Source organism: Bombus affinis, chromosome 10 (assembly GCF_024516045.1).
Source record: "Bombus affinis isolate iyBomAffi1 chromosome 10, iyBomAffi1.2, whole genome shotgun sequence".
Lineage (NCBI taxonomy): Eukaryota > Metazoa > Arthropoda > Insecta > Hymenoptera > Apidae > Bombus > Bombus affinis.
In genome coordinates this window covers 11,076,032-11,102,917 of record NC_066353.1, presented here as the reverse complement: position 1 = coordinate 11,102,917, position 26,886 = coordinate 11,076,032, and the positions used below count along the sequence as shown (strand labels likewise).

The 26,886-nt window shown below is 40.4% G+C and overlaps 1 protein-coding gene and 1 long non-coding RNA gene across 8 annotated transcripts in view; one reads left to right on the top strand and one right to left on the bottom strand.

Annotated features, from left to right (window-relative positions):
• LOC126921230 (ankyrin repeat domain-containing protein 50-like) overlaps positions 1-26,886 on the bottom strand; it is a 222,538-nt gene that overhangs the window by 32,417 nt on the left and 163,235 nt on the right. The window contains exon 1 of one of the 7 annotated variants that reach the window (XM_050732594.1): positions 15,408-15,537. The exons of the other annotated variants lie outside the window; for them this stretch is intronic. The gene's annotated coding sequence lies outside the window, so the exon portion shown is untranslated. Of the gene's footprint in view, positions 1-15,407; positions 15,538-26,886 lie in introns of those variants that run through there. 7 annotated transcript variants of the gene reach the window in all.
• Positions 7,318-9,985, top strand: LOC126921271 (uncharacterized). The gene is made up of 2 exons (XR_007712272.1): positions 7,318-7,625; positions 7,887-9,985. It is a non-coding gene; the product is annotated as an uncharacterized LOC126921271 (long non-coding RNA).

Genomic DNA, 26,886 nt, shown 5'->3' with positions numbered 1-26,886 from the left:
TGGATTGTCGAGAAGAAACGCTAAAATATAAAGAGGGGTGAGTTGGAATTAAATTAGCTTCTCCAACTTTAATAATAATCACTTGTATATTAGATTAAATTGAAAAACCAAAAGAGAAAATTAACGGTGTAACAAGTTGTTTATTCGAAGAAAAAGAATTCATCGACTAGAAGATTAACATCCAGGACGAAGATAGTTTCTTCTAGGAAGATATTCTTGGGATTAACGAAATGGGAAAATATAGGGGCGAACGGAAAAGCGGTCAGAAGATAAGGCAGACACATTAATGAAATTCGTAGAAATCTGCCGGAAGAGAAGCGTCGGGCGGAAGTTTTTAAGTTTCGTTCATTCAACTTTTTCAATTCCCCAGCAAAAGTGCAGAGCTGTGTCCTATGCACTGCCCCTCCACCTGTCGAACTGAATACGCTTTGAAGAACTTTTATCGTTCTTTCATCCCTATCGCGAAACACAGCTTAAACGGTTGTTCTTCCTGCCGTTAGTCTCGCAGGTATGCAGAGTATCGCGTAACAGAACTTTCGAGCCTCGTCCGACATACAGTATCACAAAGTTGCTGTGCTTCGTCGTTTCGAATGTACGAAAAAGAACAAAAAGATAGATAGTAAAACGTAGAATAAGAATGAAAAATTTGGACGATGCAAGTTTCGAAAGATCATGATATAACGGAACTTTGGATGCTTGCGGGCAATCCTAGAATTCCGCTGACTCTGAAAGATTTCGAGAATTTACAATAGTCTGGAGAAATATAACAAAACGTATAGTAAGAAAGAAAAGTTTGGAAAATGTAGCTTTTGAAAGATTAAGATGCGCTAAAGCTTCGAGTGCTTATAGAGAATCTTAAAATCCCGTGAATTTACGTTGGTCTAAACGTCCGCACAGTTTAGGAGATTTAAGAATCCGTTTGAGAATCCTCGAAAAATTGTAAATTCTGAAACTTCCCTCCGCGATACCTGTAATTGCAATCAACATTTCTTAAACTTCTACGTTGGATCGAATTTCCTTTCTACGTCGAATAGAATTTTTCGAAATGTCTATACATTCGAGAATTCCCCAAATCAAGAATTCCGAGAGCAAGCGTAATAAATTTTAACGCTCGATCCTCGATATTCAAAATTCGCTGGATCCACGAAAATGAACTACTCTATGTTCTAAGCACGCGCAGCTCCAAATATTTCCTGGAATCCCAAGTTGCTCGGTAAACTTTACACTTTTACCAGAGAACAATTTCACCGACTTGACGGTGTCGGAATGTTTCCAACTAAACAGAAGAAACATCGGGCGAAAGTCAATCATAAAGAATCCCGGTCGAACAATATCATAACAGGGAACTCCGTGAAACCAATAAATTCAACAGCGAGACAGGGAGAACCGGCTAGATGGATTTATCACGTTCGAATCGGATTCGCGTCGCTTTATCATTTATTATTGGAAATTCTGTCGCCTCTAACAGCTCGGTTCCACGTCGAAAGGAGCAGCCTATCCCGAGGCACTTTATTCAACGTAGTTGACTCGCATTAAAGCCGAAACTCGGCTTTGCTTCTTTATTAAAGCAATCTTCGCTGTCTGTGACCTCTCGACCAGCTGGAAATCGCTTATTGAAATTTCCTCCGAATATCTCGACTACGTAATGAGATAAAGAAAAAGAGGGAGAGAAGGTGAAGGAAAAAACGAGAAGACGAAGAACGAAGGAGAAAAAGGCGCTTTGCTCGAGTTTCCTTCTCGATTTTCTCGAGGCTCTCGTGTTTTCGCGTTCTCGTTACGTCAACAAGGGGCTGGAAACACCGGGGCGATTACGTCGGTTAATTAACCAGCCGCCAAGTGTAACGCGACTTAATGAGACATCACTCGTGTAATTACCGAAGTTGCGTTGTTGATAAGCGACCAAACGAAACCGCCAGGAATTTAGAACCGGCGGGACCCTTGGATTTTTCCACAGCCACGTTGATTAATTGCCAATTATTTCTCTAATTGCGCTGATCCTTGTACTCCGAATGCGTTTTCTCCTATTTCGTACTCGGCCGCTCCAGTGTCGAGTTAATTGGAAGAACCGCTTTACTCGGCCCGTACACCGTACGTCTTTCTTAACGTCGTTACGTGTTTGAACATTTCGCCGTAAACGAAGTGACACTTGTAGAATTGACCGATACAATTAACAGGAAGCCGCCTACGAGGATATTGGCTGTGGAAAACACGCAAGTTCTCCATCAAACTTTTCACACACGTTCCATTCTTTTCTACGTGTATGAAATTACATGTTACATGAAATCTCAGTACTTTGGGAGAATTTTTATTTTTTTTAATGTAAACCTATAGCGAATTTTGTAACCGTGTAAACTTTCTACTGTTAATTAGTAACATTTCTGTGGTCTTGGAGCAGAGGAGTCCTAGCAACTTTGGACGGGTGATAATAATCGGGAGGTTGTAGGATACCGAAACGTCCCTGTCGCAAGGTCGATGCAAATAGCTGCAGTTAATTTTATTAACAGAGATCCGAAGGGGATTTGATCGATATACCATCGCTTGACCCACAATAAATCAGCCGTGCAGCTTTAAAGAAAGGAAATCGAAGGCATTCGAGGTTGGAGAAAATCTCTCTTGGTCGATGTAGAAGCTTTCATAAAGCGAATACAGTACAGACGAAGCAGAAGTAATCGCCAAAGAAAGAGAATAATAAACCAGATTTACGGTAAATACCACTATGTAGCCAACACCGCTTATTTATTTATTATATTAAATAATTGTATGGAGATATTATCAAACACAGCGAACATTATTGCTGTAATACATTCTCTACGATCCTATTCTTTTCGAAATCTTTATGACAGCGTAACTCATAAAACACGAAAAGTTCAAAAATCCTACATTTTAAATACAAAGGAAAAAAAAAAGAATATTTTAAGATATTCCCTGTTACGATCAGTTGATGGAACAGTTGATTAGCAATGTATTAATTGTAGGTAGGGTAAGATGAAGAAGTAATTTTAATTTTAATTTTGAAAGTGGTCGTTTAACCGGGTCTGGTAAGGTTAGCGTTAAGATTAGATTAGGTCAGTGAATTTAGAGCCAAGGTAGAGATAAGGTTTGTGCAATAAAGTTTATAAAGTGGCTAATATCATACGTGCAACGTACGTATGGGTTATACTAGAAGCAAATGTATATATAATAATAATACCGTATGATATGTGCTATTTGCGTGCAAGCGGAATATCGTAATCCCGTAGAGAAGGCAATAAAAATTACAAATTACGATCGATACTCGATTCAATTATCACGTACGTACGGTAAAAACTCTTTCTCGAACCAAAATGAATATCGGTTCTGTCGAAAGCATCTGCATAGTTTTTATCGAACTACGTCACCTCGACGAGGTCTGGTAATTCCAACGTTAAAAGATCAGCGCATCCCTCGTTCCTGTGTTCCAGATTTTCATTCGCACAGCTCTCGACGATTTCAGGTAAAAACTGGTAGGGATGAAAAGAGAGAAGACAACGGGAGAGAAAAAAGGAGGACACAGGTGACCGACCATCGGTTCCACTGCATCGCCATGTCCTCTCCATCCCCTGACAGAGCAAGAAGATCCTACTCTTTCGGGTGGTTCTTCCCACGCGCAAGCCGGCACTTCCACGAGCACCCTCGAAGCCACCACGCTATTTCCGATACGGTCAGGTCGCGCGTGTCGCCCCGAGATTAACGATTCAGCCCGGCGACACGTGCATGACCTATCGGCTTCCGGCGACGCTGACTTGGTGTCACGATGCGCCGCTACCCACGGACGCGTTGTTAATTAATTTCACAAGTAGCCGCGGGAAAACGGGTTGCTGCCGTGAAGGAGGCAGAGATCGAGCCCTCTCGCCGGCCCGGATTTCTCGAGCACGCGACAACCGTGCCTTGTGATCTTCGTGGTCGATGAACCCTGCCGGGAGAGACGTCTTCCGGGTCTTATAGATTTCGCCTGGCTCAGGTTTCGCTCGGGTTTCACGGCGCGATACGAGATCGCGAAAAGCTGTGTTCTTTTGTTCTTCGGACGTTTCTGTCGAGCTTTCGTCAGATGCCACTTTCGCGTAACCATTTTCGTCTTTGAAAATAAATCAGTGAGATGCTTCCTTGGAGTAACGTTTGGAAATTCTTTCGTAATTCAACTGATATTGTTACTGATTTTAGTGGAAGTTGGAAGTCATTAGCGCTATTTTACGGTCGATTCTAAATTCCACGCGAAAGTAGAACGTTTCTGACGAGATTTATCTGATTCTCCGTACCAAGCCCGTGACCAGTTTCACGCTCAAAATTCATTCCCTATTTTCCAGACGAATAAATTGGCGCACGTTGGATTTTAGCCCGGTTAACCAGGCTGACCTTTCTTCGGTGGCCTGAAACCGCAGAATCTCGGCGAAAACACAAAGTAAATGAAATCGAAAATCCGTACAGGGGCTGCACGTGCATCTGCAATGCGGCCTGGAGCTTGGCAAGAGTCGAACCCCATCTGACCGAATGTTGCCTCTCTCTCTCTCTCCAATTCTGTCTCTTTCTCTTCCTCTACTTTTATTCAGCTTTCTATTCCTATCTCCTACCCTTCGTATCTGTCTCGCGAGAAGAAAAAAACGATAATTATCGGATGGGTACCGAGATAGCGAAGGAAATTGGTCGGGTGGTATTGCCGAGCTGTATCCAAGAGAAATTGATGTTTCCATGTTGGAAACATCTCAGATCGATCAGGGGAGGGTAGGGGCAATGATACGGAGAAATCTTGTGATTCCTGGTAAAGAAGTTGCCCAGATGTAATTTATCCTTCTGGATGTAACGTAATTTTCTCTATCTCTGTAGAAACTGAATTTACGTTTCTTCTGCGTTGCACCTTTCTACGTTTATCTTTCATTATTCTTCCTTTGACACCCTCTTAACTTTTTCATCCTCGTGCTTTATAATTTACGTCCTTCGTGTTTTACTATTCCCTTTCCTGCTTTCTCTATCTCTTTGTTAATTTAATATACAGCGAGGATATTTGCACATCGTTGATATTTATCGTAGCGTTTGCACTATAATTTTTCTTTATCTTTGCTTTTGATTAATTAGCTACGTTAAATATTCTATCACGGTTACAGAAATTTTACAGGAAAGATGTACGCAAGTAGAATCCGACGGGAAAACGTTTCGTTGGAAAATACAGTTTGAAAGAAACGATGTCTTTCTTAAGCGTTTCCTAGATTCATTAACGAAAGAAGAAAAATAATTTCGCTCGGATATTAATTAATTAGACGAAGATCCCCTCCGGCGATTTTCTCTTTTCCAACGCGATTTACTCGTATACCGGTCTATTTTCTTTCACGCTACTTGAGGTTTGTGCGGATAGTACCTAGCGGTACTACTATGACTCATTTCGGTATACGGCGTGAAACGCGCGTCATTTCGCGCAGTGTAAGCATCGTAAATTACGGCTGTCTACGATTCACCTGACGTGATTCACGTTTCTAGAAAAACAGCTTCTCTCGATCTTCGACCCACATTTCTCGAGCGGTATGTAATCCTCTATACAAACTCGTAAATCTTCTCTTTGCAAACGGTGTGCTTCGAAAGAATTTTTACAAATGCGAATCTCGTACGAATAAAACGGCTGAATCTTAAACCAGGCAATCACAGAATTTTCCGACGACATTCCTCTCGCTATTTTTTTCCCCCTACCTCTTTTTTTATTTCCTGTCTGGTTTGATCAAAGTCCCTCGATTTGTCCGACATTCGACGAGAAAGATAAGAGTGGCTCCTCTACGAATACCACGGGCGGCCTCTTAATTTGCACTTGCACAAGCCTTTCATTGACCGAGTCAAGTGAATGACTCACGATCTCGCAGACATTAATTAATCATGCTGCTTCTCGCCCAGTCTTTCTGTCTTACTTTCTACCATTTCGTTCGCGTTCGCACGAGACAGACGTGCTCCGCGACGCTTATTCTACTTTAATTACGCAACGTCTTCTCGTGAATTCACGAACGACATCAGCGATTACGCGATCTCCGCTACGACATTTACGCGGAATCCGGGATATCGGCAGATTCAACGACAAAGTTGATAAGATACGGTAGAACCCTTTGGACAGTTAGATTTTCAATAATCATCTTTCGTCGAGACTCGCCGCTTATTTGAACGACATATTACGTTTCACGGTTGGTACTCTACAACCATCGGGTTACAGATAATCTCGACAGACATTTCCTTTCCCTAACTGACAAAGTAATCGAAGAATAAAGATACACTGGTCCTAAGAAATTTCCTCGGTAACAGCGTAACGATTTAACGAGATACTCGACAAAGGACAATACTTGTTCGGTGGCCTTGCTCCTCGAGGCAGAGTTCAGCCGCGGAACAGCGCGAGTAAGAAAAGCACTCGCGGACTCTAGCAGCAACGTTTACCAGAAGGAACACGATGTCATGGCCGAAGATATATTGCCCGGAAGAATTCGAGACTGCGCCGGTTTATTGCCTTAATATTAAAGTTAGACCTTTTATCTTCTTCCTCTTCGGTAGAAATAAGTAGAGAAACCTCGGCAGAAGAAGGGTGAAAAGAAGAAAACTCTCTTCTATAATACGTTGCCGCTTTCTTCCTCTATACCCGTCTCCTTCTAACTTCGCAACTGGTCGGGGAATCTTTACTCACAGCGCGAAAGCCACTTCAAAGATTTACAACTTACACACCGCGGGCGCAACCTCTCCGCAGGAGTATTACCGTGCCACTTCGAGCCAGGGAAATATTCGACTTTATTCGAAAATTATGCGAGAACTTGGCCCCGCAGCGGTCCTCGCTGTGCGCAGTTCCGGGCTGATGTAGCGACGCGCGTGCGAGTGATCCTACAGCGCGCACCCCGGGAATCTCTGTTATCCGGTATTAATGTAATTCGCCGTATAATTCAGGGCGGTATCGGGCCGCGTAGTCCGCCACGTTACAAAGCTAATGAGTTATTCCTCTCATCATCGTGAAGGCGTGCCACGCGTGCTCCTCGCGCCAATGTGTGTACCCAGCTTCGTAAACACCGGCCGGTTATTAGGAGCCGGAAGTTTAAGGGGAGTTCGCTAAATTGGTATGCCGATGGTTCCCGGATGGATGTTCCGGTTGTTAGAAGCGGGCAGAACTTCGAATAAACTTTCGCCTCGTAATAGAGCAACTTTCGGCTGGATCTCTTTTTCGGCGGGCAAAACTTACGTTTCGTACGTTGATGGATTGGAGACTTTAACAGACGTGATAGAAACGTTGGCGTGATAGATTGACGCGTTGGTAGGTGGTATTAGTGCTTCTTAACTGTTACGAGCAACTGGTACGGCAGACGCGGAGAAAAATTGCCGCAGTTAGTTCGAAGATATTCATTCCGTTAAGCGGACGTGTTTGTCATTCAAAGTGATTTTCATGGCAAGTGCATGGGAACTGTATATAGCGTTCTGATTCCAGCTGGTTTATCGTATCGTTAGAATCCTCAACTTCGTTGTAGGAAAACCATATTCGTTTTATAAATTTAACGCTCTATCGAATTTATTTTCAATTCCACCTCGGAATGAAGAAGAATATGTAAAGATTGCACGAGTATTATTACGTCGAAATACAACCAACAAGAATGAAGAAATTGGTATGAAGATTTGATCGACTTATCGATCGACTGTTTCTAGCGTTTCTGTGATTTCTGTGGGATATATATTTCTATTAAATATCCTGTAACTTGTATATACATTTTCAAATTGCTTTCAAGTCAGGATGAAACTTCTGATTGCTTTACACAGCAGGAACGATATATCCGTCAAAATTTTCTATGGCGAGTGTTTGAATATTTTTATGAACAACCGTATATCATATTTTGCCACGACGAAATAAATTGTTTCTCTATTTGCAGACGGAAAATTGAACAAACGATTAAACACCAAAGGACACATTGTATGTCGGCGGATCAGCGGAATGCAAATTCCCTAGGAACACTGATAAAACATAATGCAATTGTATAGAGGGCGGTGTGCAAGCCGAAATCAACGTAAATTGTTTGAGGATATCAACGCACCAATTGTAGCTGGTTCGTGGCTCATGATCGATCCGCGGTATTGACTATTGGCGCAACTGGTAACTAGCCAATCTGCTGCGTCGGTCAGACATCTGATTACGAACAGTAATTAGCGGTGGATCGGTATACCTGTGTTGACTGTCACTGTACGAGTAAACTTTGTTCCCTCCCCCACCCTCCTCCCCCGTAACGCACAAATACGAACGATGCGATCGAACTTTAGAAACGCGAAGCTTTCGTTCTCGTTTCCACGTATAGGGTGGATCGAAAATCCTGCTACAAGCCGTGAAGTGATTATTCATGAAAAAGTAAGTGAAAAGCGTAGAACAAGAATTTTTGATACGAGACTTCGTTTTCGAGAAAATCGACGATGAAGTTTAGTCGGGTGCGTGTGCGCTTGAAACGTAAGAGCGCCAAGCGCATGAAACTTGACAGTTGATTTTCTCGAGAACGAAGCGTCGTATCGAAAATTGTTGTTCTACGTTTTCGATCTACTTTTGCGCGGAGAATCACCATCCTTCGGCTTGTACCACGATTTTCAGTGCACCCAGTATATCGCCGACCGTCGATACGACGACGAGCGCGAACGTGATTAACGTAGCGAAATTCCAACATGGAAATTGTGTGTTTTAAACATTCGTGCGTACGAGCGATCGTAAAGATGACAGCGATTTGCCGACTACGTGGAAACGCTCTCGTCAATTTATTCGTTTCACGTTCGTCCGCGATCCAGGTATTTCACGGTTCTAACCTATAATATAATTCAAGTCATTTCTCTTAATTGGAGGTTAAGCGATATCGACGTGGCCAAGGGGTTTCAGTTTCCCGCGAATTCTTCGTTGTATCTTTCCACGTTGCCAGCCGGAATGAATTGACTTTTTTACGAGCCCAAAGCCGTTTACGTTCGAATCCGATTGGAATTTACATTTTCGATCTCTCGAAGGCTTATCGTAAAACGACTTTGATACATGAAAATGATTTCGGCGGTGCTCTTCGAGGAAAGTAGCTTCTCTCGTCTAAAGGGAATGCCTGACTTGTTATCGATAAGTTGTTAACGGACATTTATGCAAATTCACGTATTTATGAAATAATGGAGCAACGGTACCTAAGCAAAAATTTCTTTTGTTTACCAAATATTACAATCGGTGATAAACTTCGTATATTTTATACATTTGCGCGTATTACGCGCGTTCCGTGCGTCTTCGAATTTTGAAACTTTTCATAGACGCAAAATTGAACGTCCCTCGTTGGGAGAACAGAATTTCTCTTTTCGAATCTTCGCCAATTTTTCGCGCGACAGCGTCCAATTGGCGCGCACGCGCGTTACGTCATCGTTAATCCGGCGGCAGATTTTTTAACCCATTTTCTCTCCGCTTTCCCGTTTCCCTCGGCAACGTTGTACCAACTGGAATTGAGAAATAACGATCTCGACGGTTGTATGCAAATATCGGAAAATAAAGTGCATTTCGTACTCGTAACCGGTTCCAAGCGCGAAGCTTATATGGAACGGCGGAAACATTATCGTATCGCGATTTTTCTCCATCGAGAAAAGTACGCGATAGTTTGCAACGGCGATATTAATAATAAACGTTATTGAATGTAAAATGAACGATATAGTTCACGAGCGAAATAGATTGTTATCGGTTATTCAGACTACGATGAATATTATGAATTTCAGGGAATTTTAAGCTCTTTATCTTTTTCGCCTATCGGTAGAAGACAGTACGCGCATACGCAATGAAGCCAATTATACGCACATTTTAAAACGCTTAACCTGTTAACGAACGGGTAGAACGAGTTAATTTGTGTTATTTGGCTTGTTAAATATCGCGAAATTGATAATTTGTTTATCCAACGATTGGCTGTTTTTAATACCCCATTACGTTTCTACTGTGTGTACATTACACGTATTATATTATTAATAAATCGTATTAATTCATTCGTCGAATCACTCATTATCCTTCGAACAATAATTTATATCGTTACTTTTACATTAAAATAATATTCTTTATTTCCAGTCTCACGGCTAAGAGCGGTTTACGAGATTCTATCCGAACGAATAACTTCCATTCGCTCGAATCTTTCGTTTTCATACTTTTAAATCATCCAAACGTCTCGTAGTACAGTGTGAAAAGAAATTTTTAATCGAGAAAACGATCTTCTAGTTATCGCGTCAAACTCGTGTCGCAGCTGAGAAAATCGTTCCCTAACGAAATTTTAACGCGCTAATTACCTGCGAAACGCGCTGCTCCGCCGCAACATCAGCTCCTCTCGGTGCCGATGTTTTAATCGAACTCGACAACAAAGGCAGCTCGTAATTACCGCGTTATTAGAGTCGGATATAAATCCACGTTGCGTTAATAGGTACATGGAGCTCGAGTTGCATCCCAGGGCGCACTCACGTCAGCCAGCCTCTCCTCAATGAAATTCTATTAAAACGAACCCAGATTCCGCGGTCAGATTAATCCCGCTGTCAGTCTTATCGCGCTTACCTCTCACTAGACTTGATTCTTCCTTAGTCACGTTCACCTATCGCCTGCTGATTAAGGCAGTCGTTCGACAAAATTGCTAATAACATAATATGAAATCGGGGAAACAAAGATGATTTTCTCATACTCTTCGAAATTATACTCAACAAGGTCTCTGACGTTCAGCCTACTGACCTTCCTCTCTACATTTCACTTACTTTCGTTTCTAAAGATCGCTCTGACTTATTTTCTCGAGTCAGAATCCTGCCAATGAATATTTAGAAGAAATCAGCCTCTTTGTTCGTCCTCTTTAATTCTCTATCGATCCTGTTAATTTTTCCTACGAGCACAACGAGCGTGCACGGTAATCAATGGTCCATTAATAAACCTAAATATCAGATAGACTCAATTTAAGATTTATCGTATGTCTCAAACCACTGTTCGTGCTGTACACCGTAATAAATTCTTTAGTAAATGTAATATGTTCGCATATTTAAATGTGCAGTAATTTTCTACATAAATTTTCAGATTTCAGATTTAACGAAAATAATCAGAGACGGTGGTGTCTGGTACGTGTCAACGATATCTTAAAACGTCTTACGTATAACGCACGCGATATATAAACGAAATATTTTCCACGGTAACCGTTAAAGTACTTTCGCGAGCCGCTATAGTTGCAAGTAGGATATATTTTGTTTAATCGCTTTATTAAAACTTAAACAACTTCGACCGTATGAAAACCAGTTATACTTGTAACTCGTGCAGCGTGCAAAAAATCCACTCGTACCGTTGCGCGTGTAATTCATTTACGATAATCGATTGCCATAATCGTTCCACGCAACGTTACCAATCGAAGGTCACTAAATAAAGTTGCCAGGTTCATAGGAGGGTTTCAATTAAATTTTAACCGGTCGCATCGGCGAATTTCCAGATTTCGCGGTCAGATTACATATCGCCGGCTTGCCTTATCGCGATTGCAGAGGGGGGTACTTTACTGGAGCACGATAATCTATAAGCATTTATCGATTAAACGTTCCCTTGGTCCAACGCGCGCTAAAATAGAGTGTTGCGAGCGGAACAAGCCGGCAGCGATGCAAATAGCCTATGCGGAATGCAATATGCAACAGCACGATCGTTTTCGTTCGTTGTCATTATCGGAAATTAAGCGTCTCATTTTCATTCGAATATTCCAATGCTTCGTCATCCGGTGGCCGATTAATTTGCATCCTGTTTTTTCGCTCGAATGACCACCACGTAGCTTGTATTATAACGTTAGACGAAAATCGGCGTTTCATGATTATTAAAGTGGCTGGTAATTATGCCTGATGTATCGGCTATTTATTTAATCGACGTATAATTATAATAAAATGTAAATGTATGTAGATATTGGACCTTCCATATGGATGAATTGTATCAATATCATACAAAATTACAATTTCTCTGAAATCATTCGTATTATCGGCAACGATTGAGAAATACTTCTTTATTATCTTTTAAGAACTTCTAGCTTATCCTCGAGTGTATATCAGCGGAACTGTTGAAATTCTTTTATCGTTTAAAAGGTCCTGCTGTATCTTCGAACAGATAAAAGTAGACAATTTCATGCTGAATCTAAATCGAACGTATTAAAATGGATCGTAGAACATGAAACGCCGTAAATTTCCTTCAAAAACTTTCTTGTGTAGTATACAGGCTGTTTAATTTTAATCTATAAATGAGAATCGTTTAAGTATCTGCTGCATGCGGAAAATATACCGACAGAGATTGAATGGTTTCGAGAGCGAGATAATCTGGCGTAATTAATTTTTCTGTAGATGGACAAGTAGAGATTATACGAGGGTGACGTACGTCTCTTGATATTCTGTATAAAAAATTATTTACCAGATATTTCAACTTTTATCTCGCGAAACACGCCATACGAAATACAGGGCAAACACGTAGTTTAATTAACACAAACGCGCATTAAAAATGATATCGCTTCATTTAAGAAAACGTACGTTACCTTCGTGTTATCTCTGTGCGTCCATTTACAGGTAAAATAGTTACACCAGATCATAATCACCTGGAAACCACCTCGACCTCTTGCCCGAGCCATTTTTTCTATAAAACGGACAGTTTACCAGTAATTCGCATTTATAAATAAAAATCGGACAGCCCGTAGAAAATTGCAATTTCTTTCTGCTTGCCATGAGACAATTAAAAAAAATCTGTCACTGTCCGGAAACTTTGGCGCACGGCTTCACGTGCTCGTACGCATCCTCGGTGATCGCAAAGAGAAGGAAACTGGAACTCGTTACTCTGACATTCGCGATTACGCAACGTTCCAAATGGCCATTAGAAATGTTCAGCTTGCCAGTGCCAAATCACCGTGGCAATTTGAGTTTGCCACAATGTTTATTCCGCGCTATTCCACCGCGTCGCGTTCCACTAACAGCGTGGAATTAATGCGAGATAGCCGTGGCGCGTATGAAATAACGCGTATTAAATAACCCCGGACAAACTGAACACCGGCGACAGATCGTTAACCTGCGGGGCCAAGAGCGGTCGAATAATTTCCGTGGCCTCTTATAATTGGCCGGGACACCGCTGCCGGACGCTTTAACAGCGCTTTATTTTAACCCGCTGCTCCTCCCATTCATTCCCTCCGGATAAATTAATAATTAATAGATAAACACCGGTGAACGTCGATTATATCCTGCAACCGCGGACCGGTTCGACCTGCTAATGTAACAGGCTGCCGATAATTTAAGCGGTCGCCGCGAGAGATCACCGGTCACGTTCTTCCTTTACCCATTTTATACCCGTCGATGAGCAGCATCGTGGATTCTTACGCGAATCTAAGATTTTCACCACGCGAGTTTGAGAAATCGAACCTGAGCGGAGATTTCGTTCGCTCTTTGCGCGTTACGACCAAGTACTTTGGGTATCTCGTGTATCTTCCCACGTTACGCGCGTCTTCTCTACATGTTCGCACGTTTACGACGCAAATCTGCGATCTATCTACGAGCGTTCGAGGTTGAACTCCCAGTTACAGTTCGTGAGAATCGAAGAAATCCAAGTGTCGAAGGAGAATACTTTGAATTCCGAAGACCAGAACTTAAAGCTCGCGCGACCACTGACGCGTTTTTCGCGGCGTTCTCGACGACGAGGCAAGTTTGAGGACGACACAGTTTAAGGGATAGCTCGTTTTTGTGGTCATTATGTTCGGATCCTGCAGGCCGAGAGAAATTTTTGAGCCGCGCGTTCCAGACACTCGGAACGTGGCTCGGCGATGAAGGAAGCGAAAAGTCAGAAAATTAGGAGAGCAAGGGGAACTTGAAAAACTGGATCATTAGCGAAATTAGACCGGAAGAGGGTTGGGAACGAGAGAGACGGGACTCTGGTGTATTGGGAATGCACCGCGAGCGTGCGGTGCAGCAACAACCGACGACAATCGTTAGGCATTCGAGCGAACCGCACGTGACCGAATCGGGAATTCCGTGGATGGAGTTGGCCGGCGCTCGCTTACGCGATTATTTCGGGGCACGTACGGCCATTGGACTTTTAGCTACGGCTTGGAAACGTCGAAGAATGTTTTGAAGGCGAAGGGTGGCGGGAAAACACGGTCGTTCGGGATCGTTATGAGCCTAACGTCTGTTCGAAAAGACGACTTTCTCGAAACGCGACGTGGGCGAATTCAACGTGACGATCGTTGCGAATTCGACGTAAATAACTTTGCTCTTCGTTGGTGTAAACGACCAGGTTACTCGAGAGGTTACACCGGTTTAGACGCGATCGTTCGTATCACGCGATGGTTTGATCATCGTTCGAGCAGCTCTTCGGATTACCGTCGTTTCTCGAGATGTTTCCTTCTTCCGATTATCGCGATTTCACGACCTACGAGCTTTACCATACGTGCGTCTAAATTGCAACCAACGTTGGATGCAAAATGAATTGAACGAAGTACGCATTTTTCGAGAAAAGTTCCATTTCGATGTAATATCTTCCAAATTATGGAAAATCACATTTTTGAAGACATTCGAGATTTTTACTTTCGAACATTTCGGAGAATTTTCATCGATTTTCGTCCTAATCCTTTTGAAGACACTTTCTTCTTTTAATGCATCTCCCGTGCCTTTAAAAATACCGATAACTTCGATGCCTAGCGCATTGCGAAGACGCGTTAGTTCTGTCTACGTAGCTTACAGATGCGCAACACAATTGATGCTGTAAAATTGCAAAGAATTATCGAAATCTAAATTTTCGACGCGTAAAACGTATTATAAATATTTCTTCCATCATCGATATAACGTTGGATCCGACTAAGCTACAAATGTAATCTTCCTCTCGTATTTGCTTTCTATTCGACAAATATTTTGAGAAGCTTCTACCTCCGTTTTTATCTACTTTCTTTACTTTACTTTATCTACTTGCAATATGCGTTTAACAAGATATTATACGCATACACGTAATTACTTTCAAGATAATGCAATTACTTTGAATTTCACGTAACGAGAAAATTCGATATGCGGAGAAAGCGCGTGCAAAATCATTTACCTAAAGTTTCATCGTTTCTCGTTGCAAGTAAAAGATCCACCTTCTCCGATGTCATTTTACCCTACGTGAAAAGCGAACTTCACGCGCTATCGATTTTACAGGTTTCTCGCAGATGTCGCGGTTCTGTAAACGAAAGAAACTTTCGGCTCTGAATACTGAAACTTGCGGAACACGATTTTAGCAGATACTCCGCAAGAACTGCTCGATTGTACTTTGCAACGGCAAAGGAACGTTCTTCGTTCACCGACCACTTAGAATTGCATTTTTAAAGCAAACTACGAGCTTCCATCTTCGCTGTAAAAGCTTGCCAACGCTCGGTAGAAGCATCCCAAGTCTAATTTTTAGTGCCTAATACCTTGCTCCACCAGCTTCTTAACCACTAAACGTCCTTCATCTCCGTCGTTCTTCGCTGTACGCATCCGTTGGTCCACCGATTATGTTCGCCCCTCGCTCAAAAACGTTACGACCACCTGCAACCCTCGGAAAGAAGTTTCCCCCTTTGCTCCTTAATATACAGCCAGGGCAGGACCCGGTGAAAAAGGAATAAATTACAAATTACGTACAAGATCGTCCCTCTGCCACCATCCGCGGGCTAATAAACGAGGAATTCAGGCGGCGTCGCGCGAATATTAATTACCAAAATTGTGGACGGCGCGTTAATCCACCACCCTGTCCTGGCTGTTTCGCCGTGGCGAGCGGAAGTCCGTCGTCGTCTTAAGTTAATATCGCGGCCTCGGGCCGTGTCGGAAATTGCGGCTGAAGTTGGCCAGAGGAGAGCAATGATTAAAGTCTCGCGATGCCACCCTCTTCTGCGGCCGTAGTCTTCGAGAAGGTTACCGGCAGACGAATCAATTAGTCTGACCGGCGAGCTGACCGGCTAATTGCAGGGTCAGGGAGCTGGAAAAATGCCGAGGAACTAAGGTCGCCGTGCCTTCGACCGGGGAAAGGAAGTTGCTCGGAGAAAGGCGGGACGTTTTTCTGACGGGCTCGGGCAACCGGGGAATTTTAATATTAGTTCGACCGAGACAAAGACGTTGCTTGTACAGGCCGATGACAGTATTAGTTGTATATATATATATATATATATATATATATATATATATATATATATATATATATATATATATACAACAATAAGGAAAAATTAAATTATACATACGTTTAACACCTTAACCTATGATTTACGTTCGAGAATTTTGAGTCGAAAACGTAAAGAAGCTCGCGCAGTCTTCCAGCCATTCGCACGACTTGTGTAGTATGTACTACGGGCTATGCCCGTAGTTGTAGGTTAAGGTGCGTTAAAGAAAAAATCTTCAAAAAATATATATAATGTATCTTTTATTTATTCTTCGGCCTCACAGCGTAGGAAAAGCATTTGGCTTACGAGTTTCTGACTGTCGTTGGTTCTCGTAATTTATTTCGAGCATACGTCGCAAGATTTTTGCTTATCTACACGCACGTTTTAAACATATGTGTCTCATCTTATATCTAATACTGACACTTAAGCGTATGTATAATTTAATTTTTCCTTGACCTATGTAATACACACTATCCTATCTAATCGATTACTATTTTTCTTATTTAATCTATTTACTGTATAGTGTAAATTGCCACTGACTCTCTTCTAAGCCTGTTGCGTTAGACGCACGATTCTCTCGTCTTTCTATTAGAAAATATTCTACTTGAGGAAGAAATGAAATCGTTGTTGATATAGCGATATTTTCTTTCGATCCCCTGGGAAGATTTTTGGGAAAAATATCTGCGGATCTTTGTGTTTTTAAGCAATTTCTTCTACTTTCCTCTCGTTTTCGAACAATGTGCGATATTTTTCGTTGGAAATTTTTGTCTTCTTGTTCGTTGAAACGTAATTCAAATGTATAATACAAACGTTCGAGATGCAGTGTTGGCGGAGAAATCATACTGGCAATAAATAAACAGAGTAGAGAATGATTTTCTTAATCTTTCCTTTTAAGTCAAAGATAATTGATAATTGTGTAACTAACAGGAATCGTTAGCCAGCATGGGCCACCACCGTCTAAGGTTAACACACGGTTAACGCACAATTTAATTCGCGGAAGCCAGACGCACATAAATTCCAATCTGTAACAGCATTGTTAAAAAAAGAAAAGAAGCAATCCTTTGATCCTGTTTATTCATCCACTCAATCTTCATTACCATTACTATTGTTTCGATCACTGTTCCCTAGAATCAATTAGCATAGAATGAAAGGAACGCGAAGGAAACGTCATTCGGGTTCGTTTAACGCCACTCGAGATGATCATCCTCCAAAAATATATAATCCGAACGTTTCAAATACCCGATCGCTGTCATCAATCGCGATCATCGATCACGATGCTCCCTATTTCCTTCTCCATCGACTCCGAACGCTATAGAAGAAGATCAGCTTCGTAAAATAAAAATATTTCCAGCAGTCTGAACACTCGATCGATGCCGTTTCTTCTTGCAATCTACAAAGTGCTGTGCCCTACATTTCTTTTACCATTTCCTTTTACCAATTTCTAACGCCATTAAGAAAGCCACTATCTTCGCGACGTAAAAGCAATTGCAATAATTCGAACGTTCGATTAATCGTATCTCTTGCTGTTTCACTTCGCCACGTTTGCTTTCCCATAAAATTCGATATAGATATTAATTAAAAATCAATCTCGCGATATCGCCAGGTGTTTTAACGTCTCGTCAGTGACCAGAGACCAAAGGCAATTAGTCGAACGTTCGACTAATTAGACAGTCGGAACGAGAAACCTGGAGCCTCTCGCGGTTATCGTTGGCAAATCGTTTCGAGGTATTTTTCACGGTCCTCGATCGGCTACAATTAATTCCACGTGATTAATTACGACCGGCACGCAATCCGATTGATCGCCGTGTGTCGGCGACGAAAGATTAAGAATCGTCGAATCCTGCCTTGTCTTGGTATTCCTCGTGCCTCTGAACGACACACGATAATTTATTCGGTGCCATTAGCTTCGCCTCTTAGCGACGGCGGTTCGTAAATGAGCTTTCACGTTAAAATAGCTCTTGTCTTTGCCCCGCTTTTTGCCTTTTATACGAGCGCGTTGGTTCCGGCGAATCCTTTTGCCCACCCTTTGTGCAAAATGCGCGTTATTAATTTTGATGCAGAGGAAGAAAGGCCGGGACGATGTAGGACGAGGATTATATCTGCCAGATTTTTCACTACGATTGATGCATTTAAGGGAAAGGTTTATTATTATTAAGAGCAGCGATTTCATAGTGGCAGTTTTCTTTCTTTTCCGAGCTGCTATTTAGTAGCTATTACGTTGAAACAATATTATTATTAACGAATTGGCTGCTAATTTAGCTGTCTTTCAATTCAATAGAATTTTCTTACGGTAGCTCCGTTTAGGCTATCATTTTTCAAATTTTATTACAAATTTACAGATTAGTACGAAGGAACGTAAGATTCGTTTCGTTACTCAAAACGATAACATTGGAAAGGAAATCTAAATGAATATTAAAATATTATATAGAAGTTTCGATCGATAAATAATTACGTTTAAAATATAATATATACCTGATACTTGAGATTATGTTTTCTGGTGGATTGCGCGACTGGAAAATGTAGCGCATAGCATCGAACGCAATATCGCGAAGAGGCAACCGAGTAGGCAGGCAGTAGCAGGGCTTCTTAAAATTAATCTAATCAGACGTGGCAGAGCGCGCCTAAGTGGATTCGTACATTAACAGAGAGAGAGAGCGTTTAGCGAAGGTGGCCGAGGCAGTTTGCAGCCTCTAGACTTTAGATTTACCTAGCCCTTCTATTACAGCCGTTCATTGACTTACCGAATAATTGATAATTACCTGCTACGTGTTTGCCAAAAAATTATCTCTACTCTTTGCTCGATCTTTGTTCGATTTAGTTCTATCGGTTTTCTAAATCTTCCATCTTCGATAAATATTTTTATCTCTCTACGGATCGTTTTATAGAAGCTGAGAATTTTCTTCGTCGATTTTCTAAAGTTTCTTTCTGGAACAAATACTTTTATCGTCTTACAAATCATCTTATATTGGGTTGGCAACTAAGTGATCGCGGATTTTGTCATTAGATTGTATTGACAAAATCCGCAATCACTTAGTTTCCAACCCAACATATCCTTTTAAAACCGAGAATTTTCTCATTCGAATGTATAAACTTCTATTCAGTGAATTACCGCTCATGGGGACGAGTAATCGTTTCATCAACGTAAACGGAGGTTCCGAACTGCAAAAATATTTTTAACAATCATTCGTCGAATCGTTTCTTTCAACGTTCGTCGATTTACCTCGGGATACCGCACTTGATTATTCTTTTCGTTCCACGTTTGTCGATATATCCGATCGTTAAAATCGTACGCTTGAAAGAACGTGAAATTCAAAGGCTTTCTCTTCTAATTGAAACGTAATAAATTATTCCAATGAAATATTATGGACAGAAGAACGAAATTATTCGAAGCCTATCAAAAATCATATTAAATTGTATTCGTCTAACGTATCGAGGCTTGCACCTGCTACAGTCTTTTCGTATATGCGCCAGACATCGTAACTGTTATCAGACAAATTTGAAAAATTACGATAGTAGAGTTCATGTCCGTAATTTAAATATTTTAGTTACAAATAACCATTATACAAACGATTGAAACTGTTTCGATGGGAATTTTGTTCGGTTGCATGGGAGTTTTGCTTCGGTTGCAAATAGCCATTATCGACGACAACAAATTTTTCCTGTTATATTCGACCATTGATTGACGACAGGATGGACTTGAGTGGCGTTTTAAATGGGATTCCGTGTCTCGTGTTCTAAAATACCAAACTCGAAAGAGCTCAATGATTTGTAACATCGCGTCGCGACGATTGTAATTATGTTAAATCCATACCCTTTGATGTGGTCCGTTTGAACGTGGTTTGAACGCGATACGTTTATTCAAACGAAACTTTAGCTAGTGGTCAATTGGGTAAACTTTGTCGAACTCGCCTATCTCGCCACGTGGAATTATGCCACGCTATTATACGAACAGAAAATCGTAAGTACATGGTAAACGCATGAAGTATTTGTCGCGCGACAGGTTCGAGTAAACGGAATTCTACTGTATATTAAATGCAAATTACAGACGTTATTACATAAAATAGCAATTAAATTGATAATTCGACTAAAACCATGCTCTAACATAATCCTATAACGGAAAGTAAAACGGAGTTGTGCGAAAGCAGATTTGTGTATTTAATAATTAATCGTTTGTTAAATTAAAATGGTATATATAATTGGAATTAAATTGAGACGATTTATAATTTGTTACAAGATATTATCACGAGTTGTATATATTAGAAATTTAAGTTAAGAAATTCCGAGAAATCTGCAATTATTATAAATTGCATTAGCATACATGTACATTCTTCTTCTTTTCAGACAGGTGATATTCTTGACGTCTGGCTAACTTCGTAGGACGATTATATTTCTCGTAAAATGGTATTTAACGAATTAACCATAGACTGAGAATAGATCAGCGATGAGTTAGAACAATTACGAGTCAAAGACTTGCACCACGAAAGCGTACATTTTGTTTCAGCTGGTGAAATAGAAATAGAAATTGCTGAAGGCGAAAATTATTTAATTTAATCGCGGTATAATGGAAAAATCAATTTTTGCTATAAAGGTAACGATCGTCACCTCATCATCCTAACCGAAATGTCGATGACGGTTTATCGACAGGTATATAAGGAACGATCGACTCGTGTGCTAAGCTATTCATTTTTAATAATTATACTAGTAATATAAAATAATTCTACTGTTAATTTATGGCAATTACGAGAATAATTTATAACAGTATAACTTTAATATAAAATAATTCTACTATTAATTTCAAACAATGCCATTACTTTATAATAGTTACACGATTAATTTATAATGATTCTACTGTTAATTTATGGCAATTACGAGAATAATTTATAACAATATAACATTAATATAAAATAATTCTACTATTAATTTAGAGTAATGCTATTAATTTATAATAGTTACACGATTAATTTATAGCAACATACCATTAATTTAAAATAATTATACTCTCAATTCTCAACAATTGTACCGTTAATTCTACTATTAATTTAAGACAATTCCTCTGTTAATTTACAACAAATCCTACTGTTAATTCATAACAGTTACACCATTAATCTATAACAATACACCGTTAATTTAAGATAATTATTCTCTTTACTTATAACAATTACGTCGTTAACCGATAACAATTCGTAACAATTAAATTAATGATTTATCTTGTTAATCTTTATACGTAACAGGCACATAGAAAGAATCGTACTAAAATCAGCGATGCTACCAGCATTCTCAATATCTTCCGACACGAATTAATAAATCCCAATACTCGCCGCTTCTTTGTATTATCAAATAATTGTACATCTTCCGCTCTCGATAACACAAATAACGAATCAAATACAACACAATCACGTTTAAAAACCTTTTACGTAATCTACCCAATTCATTCTGCCCGATCATGCTGCAATTTCCGCTCTCCAATTATGGAACAACCGACACGTATAACGTACGATAGATATTTTACCGATAAATAGAATTAATTTCTGATATACGTATAATGGGACCCGAGCGTAGTCACCTCCCCGTGCTGGGTCCCGGTAATTGCTATCGTTTTCCAAATATTCATGCTCGAAATACCACTGCAAATATTAGAAAATTAATATAACATCGATTTTGCTACTATATATATAATGCATACACATACAGTAAATACATACATTATACCACTTGCAAACTGGTATACGCATATTAACATCTCATCATTAGTATCGCTACATGGTAAAACGATATGAAGCTAAAAACTACGCTAATACAGTCCAGTTTAGACCATGCAAAATTCTCTTCAGAAATTTTTTTTTTGATAATCCAAACTGGACTGACAATTCGTCGTGGGACGCCGTGGGATATCGCAAGGCCATCGTGGGATGCGTGCGTCTTAATTTTGATTAATCGTAAATTAGATATGCGTAGGCAGTAATCTGCGATTTATCGTATAATCTCTGTGGTGATTTATGTAATCGTCGTACGGCAGATAGATGCGGCGTGCTGTATGCTTTGCTTTTAAATTTGTAAGGATCCAGGTAATTGTATCGCGGGAGATGGAAGATGGTGCTTAGTGTATGCTTACTTGGAAGTTTTGGGTTTAAGTGTTAGTTTTAATTGGAAACTTAGAAAGCCAACATGGGATGCGCGCGTCTTAGCTTTAATTGATCGTAAGATAGAGAGAGAGATATAGTAAATTATTATCATCCGCCGTGGGACGTCGTGGGATACCGTGAGATAGCGCAGGGATATCGAGGGATGTGTACGTTTGAGTTAAAGTCTTCGATACGAAAGGCTGCCACTAGGGCTACGATCTAATGTACTTTAGTTTAAGTAGCTTTTAGTGCTAAAATTGAGATTAAGTTGATCGTAAGCCTCGTCAGTGGACGGCGAGGGATACAGAGAGAGAATTATTCTTCGTTTTATGACTCGTTGTTAGTTTTACGCTTTAGCTTTAAGCCTCGATTTGAAGTCTAATTTTTAAGCCTTAATTTTACATCTTAATTTTAAGATTTAGCCTTAAGTTTCAGTTCTAAGTTGCGTCGTTACTTTTTAGACCTACTTTTAGGCCTTAGCTTCGAGCTGCGTCGTTAGTTTTAAACATTGTTATCAAGTTTTAATCTTAAGTCGCGTCGTTTGTTTTATGCCTTAGTCTTGATATAATTGCGAAGAAAATACAAACACGAAAATATTGTAGAGAAGATGGAAAGTCACATTTCTATGTTTCAAACGTATGAAATTATAATTTTCTTTGAAACTAATCAAACGAATCATTTTGTTACTTTGATAACGCGTGCAATGTATTTTCGTATCGTCTTTTTGCTTAATAAAACGCGTCAATTTTATAATTAATTTTTCCATCGTGTATACGAATACAAATTAGCAGCGATGCTAACAGGAATTAACAACAGCCGAACGTAATCAGGAAAAATTCTCGTCGTCGATGATGATTCGGGCTATCGGTAACGATTGCTGTTAACCAAAAAATATTCCCATCATTTATATCGGTTACTGGTAACCAAAATTAGATCTTCGTCATGGACAATCGGTTACTGGTAGGCAAAAGATATCGCAATCATTCATAAAGTTATTCACAAGCAGAATATTTTAGTAATTTAATTTTTTGAAAAATATCTTCAAATCCTATCGACTGAACTGGCTTCCATTTAAATAAAAATTAATTTCTCCTTTTGTGTCTCTCTTTGTTTATCTATCTTAATCTATTCCTTAAAGTTAAATCTTAATTCTCAATCCATTTAAATTGTCCTATAGTCTACATTTATTTGCTGTATATCTTCAATATATCAGTCTTTGGTATTTCGTATTTTGTGTATTTCTGTTCGTTTTCTTGTTGCTTTCTCTATTCGTCCACGTAGAAAGCTCTCAATTTTATGCTTCTCTTTGCGAAGTTTGCCAGTTTCCATATTCGTTTTTCCCTCATCATTGTTGCTATTTCTGTCCATTTCTTACTTCTTAGTGCGATTGGTCTAACTGTTATATATATTGTGTATTCGCTTAGTACGTGTTTCCATTCTCTGCTTCCTCGCTGTGGCGTAGTTCGACGAGGTCAGTTCTCTATTTTATATTCCAGTCATCGTGTTATCGTCATTGTCCAACCTAGTTTCCCAGCTAATCTTACCTGCGCGATAATTCTTTTTATCGACAGTGGAATATTAAGGTCAGGTAGTTTGTCGCTTCTATTCCTGTTACATTCTACATTCTACGTTCTTTTCGTACGCGCAGTTCGTTGCTCAGTCTCTTTGTTCTGTTCCATAGTTTCCTCCGTCATCATTCGTTGCCGCCTTCTATTTCCTCGTAGAGAGGCACGCGTAAAGGCAGGAAAAGTTAGAAGCGATAAAATTTCGGAAAAAATCCGCCCGAAACATTCGACCGATAAATATAGTATACGACACAAGCATAAAACGGTGGTTGAAATGGCTGCGATCAGGAAAAATATTACGAAACGTATAGGCGAGGGAAATACACGCGACGTCGCGTCACGTATCAAAAAATTGATTCTCGGGGCAAATAAATAAAAGCGCGGCAGAGGCGGCCGTTCTCGGAGTCGCTAGACGGCACGAGATGGCCAGAGTCTTTATAGCCGGCGCCAATTTTCCTAAGAAAGCGAGCAAATAGTAAATGGTAAATGGTCGACACGTGGGCGTTGACTCGAGCAACACGAACGTGCCACGTAACGACAGAATCGCGACGCCCACCCGGTGCTTCGATGCAGACTGTCCTCTGTTCTTTGAAACCTGCACAGCCACTGCGCTGCTTCGCAGGTACCTCTCATCCGTCAACTCTGGGGCTTTTTCTCATCTCCAAGGAACCACGAAATTCATAGGTATTTATATTTCTACGCGATAAGTTGAATTCGTAGCAGCAGATTCTTATTTCGTTACTCGCAGTCTCCAGTTCAAGTTATTTCCATCTTTGGATGGAACAAACCGATGCGACGATCGTCTATTAACAGAAGTCTGATCCTTTGCTTTTGAATCTTTCTCCTTCGAATTTGCATTGGAAAGGCATCGAAGAAGGCTTGAAATATTTTTAATTGGACAGGACTCGGCTTCTGAGACATTCGCGTTATCTAAGATAAAAATTTGCCTATACGTACACGTACATAGCAAATGGAAATTCCTCTGGCACTGGAAAAACATTCTGCCTCGCGCGATGGCCTAATATAAAATTCCTCTATACTCTAAATTCATCGTGAAAATTCCTCCATCTGTCGTATCGTACATTCCTCTGCGACATTATTATGCCATCAAGCGGCCGTCATCGCTGAAAACAAACGAAATTCGAATGTTTCGACCAGAGGTTGATCGTTATGGGAACAACAGACGTCGAACGAGATTTTTCCTTAAATCCTCTGGAGAAAAATACAAATTTAGCAGAAAAATTGCACCGCGATTACTCGTGCAAATTACGAGCACCAGAAAAAAGGAAAAGAATTTTCCACGAGCTCGATTAATCTTGCAGAAAAAAATCTGTCAATCTCACGAAATAGTAGTTGATACTCGATATGTGATCGTGATAAACGTCCAAACAGCCGGTCATCAACGCGTCGTTCAGCGAAACGATTAACCACGACACGTAACACGTGCCTTTCGAAGCAAACGAAAACCCGGCTCAGTTCCTCCATAACGATCATTTAAATTGATTTAAACAGTTTGAACAGACTATGTCTCAACCACCTTCTCCAGACGTAGGACGTATCAGCGGAGTCGATCTGGTCGACAGACCCTGGATAACTTTCCGTCTGGTCGGTAATAATCGCCGGTAGCGTGAGTCTATTTCCATAGTAATTTCTCGTCAGCGAATAACAGTGTGCTCTGGCCTGCGTACGTGCAATGTGCACTTGCTCGGTGAATTTCGCGTATCACGCGTACGAATTGTATTTTAGATGATTTCAGGCGAAGAGCAAAAAAACAAAGGGAATGCTTGTATCGTGAAAATTGAACTCGATCTAATTGGTAATTGTTACTGGAAATAAATATTTGCGAGTTGTTCGATATTCGTAGCGCTTCGAAAAATATTTCTAGATTCCACGTTAGAGAAAAAAGAATAGGAAGAAAATTTCGTGTTGTTAACTTGTATCTCTCTATAATTTCTATCTCTTGGATTTCGAATTTCATCGAATCGTTTATCGACCACGTATCTAGAAAAAGTACGATTTTAGGGAAAACGAGACTGAACGCTCGTGACGCAACAGCGATGCGACTGTCCTTAGGCGATGAATTTTTCAATCTCGTTCGACCGTGTTGCTTTCGTGTCGATAACAAACAAAGAGCTACAAATTTTCAATTACGTTGCGAGCGCGTGTGTCGATAGTTTATCAAAGCGAGAGTCTATCGAACGTAAGAAATTTACTTTCTTAGATTCTATATCACAGAAAAATACGGAAATATAATTTTTATTATTAATTCCTATTTGCCTACTCTTCGCATCTTTTCGATCGACTTACGCTTTACGTAATATACGAGCAAGAGATTCTGAATAAATTTGACGCGTAACGTACGTACTCGCTTTTGACTTCTGCTGCATATCCTGCGAGTTTACACGCAAACCATATGACAGAATCTGGTCTCTGTGTAAGCAGAAAACATGTATTTCCTTCGTTACAGTATACATACACACATATATCTTCCTCGCTCCATTACTTCGCGAGTCAGGTGAACGGGCTTGCAGCAGCCAGGCTCCTGTGGATTAATTGGTCCGTGAACGCTACCAAATGCAGTCGGTTCGCGAGAGCTGGCCGTTTTAGGACAGTCGTCTGAAACGAGGCGCCTCTACGATAGATATCTCGCGAGCTTTTCACCTGTGTAACATTATACATACGGGCGTACAACACGTGGGTCGTTGCGCTTGTTACGCCGCTCGGTGCATTTGTGGTCGTTTTGATGCCGGCCTCGGAGAAATCGGTTCTATTTGCGGTTTTCAGATAGAAACTGTACGCAATAACGGTGCGCATGTGTTTCCTTGCAGTCACTTTAATCGCGCGGCTTGAATTTCATTTGCAGATTCTTCGAATTTTATCGCAAGATACTTGGAATTTCATTCGAAGATCCAGCAATTTCATTCGTAGCTCTCCCGAATCGAGTATTTTGCATTTTCACGTATATCGTCAGTTTTATATTATATTCTCTGATACATTTTCGCGTTATTCTTTGGCAAACATTCGTTTTATCGAACGATTGTTTTACGCTACACAATAATGATCCTTTGC